The sequence below is a fragment of the Mastomys coucha genome, unplaced genomic scaffold (assembly GCF_008632895.1).
Source record: "Mastomys coucha isolate ucsf_1 unplaced genomic scaffold, UCSF_Mcou_1 pScaffold9, whole genome shotgun sequence".
Classification (NCBI taxonomy): Eukaryota; Metazoa; Chordata; class Mammalia; order Rodentia; family Muridae; genus Mastomys; species Mastomys coucha.
Genome location: NW_022196915.1, coordinates 37446894 through 37449506, shown reverse-complemented (window position 1 = coordinate 37449506; position 2613 = coordinate 37446894).

Sequence of the window (2613 nt, the reverse complement as noted above, 5' to 3'; positions counted from 1 at the left end):
TTTTTTCTTTCTTTTTTTTTTTTAAAGAAAAAATTAGGGCAGGTAAGAGCACTAACTGCTCTTCCGAAGGTCCTGAGTTCGGTTCCCAGCAACCACAGGGTTGCTCACAACCACCGGTAGTGAGATCTGACGCCCTCTTCTGGTGCGTCTGAAGACAGCTACAGTGAATTACTCCGGAGCAAGCTGGCCGGAGCGAACAGGGCCAGCAGAGGTCCTGAGTTCAATTCCCAGCAGCACCCACATGATGGCTCACAGCCATCTGTACAGCTACACAGTACTCATATACATAAAATAAATAAAATAAAAATTTTTTAAAGATTTATTTATTTATAATATGTAAGTACACTGTAGCTGTCATCAGATATCCCAGAAGAGGGCATCAGATCTTTTTGGATGGTTGTGAGCCACCATGTGGTTACTGGGATTTGAACTCAGGACCTTCGGAAGAGCAGTCAGTGCTCTTAACTGCTAAGCCATCTCTCCAGCCCCCAAAATAAATCTTTAAAAAACAAAAAATTAATTACATTCTTTTATCTTCTCTCTGGGGGGGGGGGGGCGGTGCGCACGTTGTGTCCATGTCATGGCACTTGTGTGGAAGTCAGAGAACAACTTTTGGAAGCCAATTCTTTCTACCATATCTATCCTTTCTACTCTGATCTATCTCATTGGCCGTTCTTTCCTCTTGGATTGCCCAAGTCATAGAGATACTCGGTGATGATCTATAGTTGTGTTAGTTGAGATACTCTCCAATTGTAGGTAGAGTTTGGCCTTTGACCTCACAAAGTGGTCAACAGTATGGCAGGGGTCCACCTCTAACCTCAGGAGCCAGAATGCCTGGTGTGTGGGTACTGTGGTGGTGTTTCATACAACCTCTGTTCTCAGAAGCTTGGGTGCATAAGGAATATGGGCACGGGATATAATGCTTATATATATATATAATACAGAGACCAAGATCTCCAGGGTATGTGCACTGGGAGTGTGCAGGGGCCAAGAGTCGCAGGTCAGAGTTCTCTGAACTCACACAGGCTGGTTAGAGTTGATGCAGGTCCTGAGTGAGCCTGGGTGTGGGGTGGCTGCTGAGGTGAAAGGTCTCTGTAATCTCAGCTACTGAAGTTGGAGGATAAGGGCCTCAAGTTCATCCTTGGTCTTAAACAGCTCAAGGCCCTCCGGGGCTACACTGGACCCTGTCTTAAAACAACAACATAAAACTTGGATTGTTTCTTTTTCTTCTTGGTGGATTCAGCTGCTTGCGGCCAAATCTAACAACCTGAGTTTGAGACCAGGGACCTAGTTGGTGGAAGAAAAGAACTAACCTCTGCAAGTTGTCCCCTGACCTCTACACTCACTCCATAGCCCATTTGTACTCACACACATACACATACTAACTAAATCAATAAGTGTGGTTAAAAATATTAAAACATGAATTAAAAATAACTAGTTACAGAATATAAGTATAATATATAAATATTAATTATAAACATAATTACATAATAAAACAAACATAGCAGTCCTTATGGTAGCTAAATTATGAAACGACAGAAGAATGAATGAGGAAGTGTAGTGCACACACACACGTGGAATTGTTTTCAGCCATCAAAAAGAAAAAAGTCAAGTCATTGCAGGGAAATGGATACAGCTGGAGATAATCATATTAAGCAAATTATCAGAGGGAAATATTGTTTATTTTCTCTTATTTGTGGTTTCAATGTTTTATAAAGATGAAATAATACATGAATACATGACATAAAAGATTTAAAACTGTCTAGGGGGACAAAGGAAACAAAATGGGAATTATGGAGACAGGAAAGTACAGGGGGTATGACCAATATTCAATAGATAGTAAGTAAAAGTTAAAATTAAGATAATAAAATGGGGAGGAAAGAGCACATGATGGGAAAAACTGTTGCAGGCAATGGAAACCGCATACGATGGGCCCTAGGAGAGTGGTTGTGTTCTTTGTATTTCACCTTGTTTGAAACTTCTATTAAAAACCACAGTGAAAGTCTTTGGATGCGAAGGAAATGTTTAAAGTGTGTTGACCAGAAGAGGCAGGAGGTTAGGGACCAATTGAGCAGCTTTGTTTTATGCTAGGTGTTCAAATTGAGGAATTCAAACCACTTCCTGTCTCACATCCCTTTCCTGTTCTAGCTAAGGAAAAATACTAAAGATTTCTGGGAAGTGTCGCCAAGGGAGGTGCAGGTGTGAGTGTGCCAGGGCTCAAATGTGCAAGTCTGAGGGCATCTTTCAAGGGTCAGTGTGCCGGGGCTCAAATGTGCAAGTCTGAGGGCATCCTTCAAGGGACAATTCTCTGTTTTTACTGCTAGTTTCTGGAACTTAACTCAGCTCACCGGAACCTGCTGCCAGGCCAAAAGCCAACATGATAAAAATTTAAGCACATGTAAGCACAAGATAAAAATTATCTAACGGCATAATATTTTTTAGGGTTTTCTCCATAATATATCCCTTAAATTGTTCACATTGAGTAAGATTGGGTAATTTTAATTATGGTCTGTTAACATTGGTCTTCTTCCTTGCAGGATTTTTTTCTTTTTCAAAATGATGTTACTAAGCATTGACATACTTAATGCTTACAGTCAAGAACAGTCTAGTGTG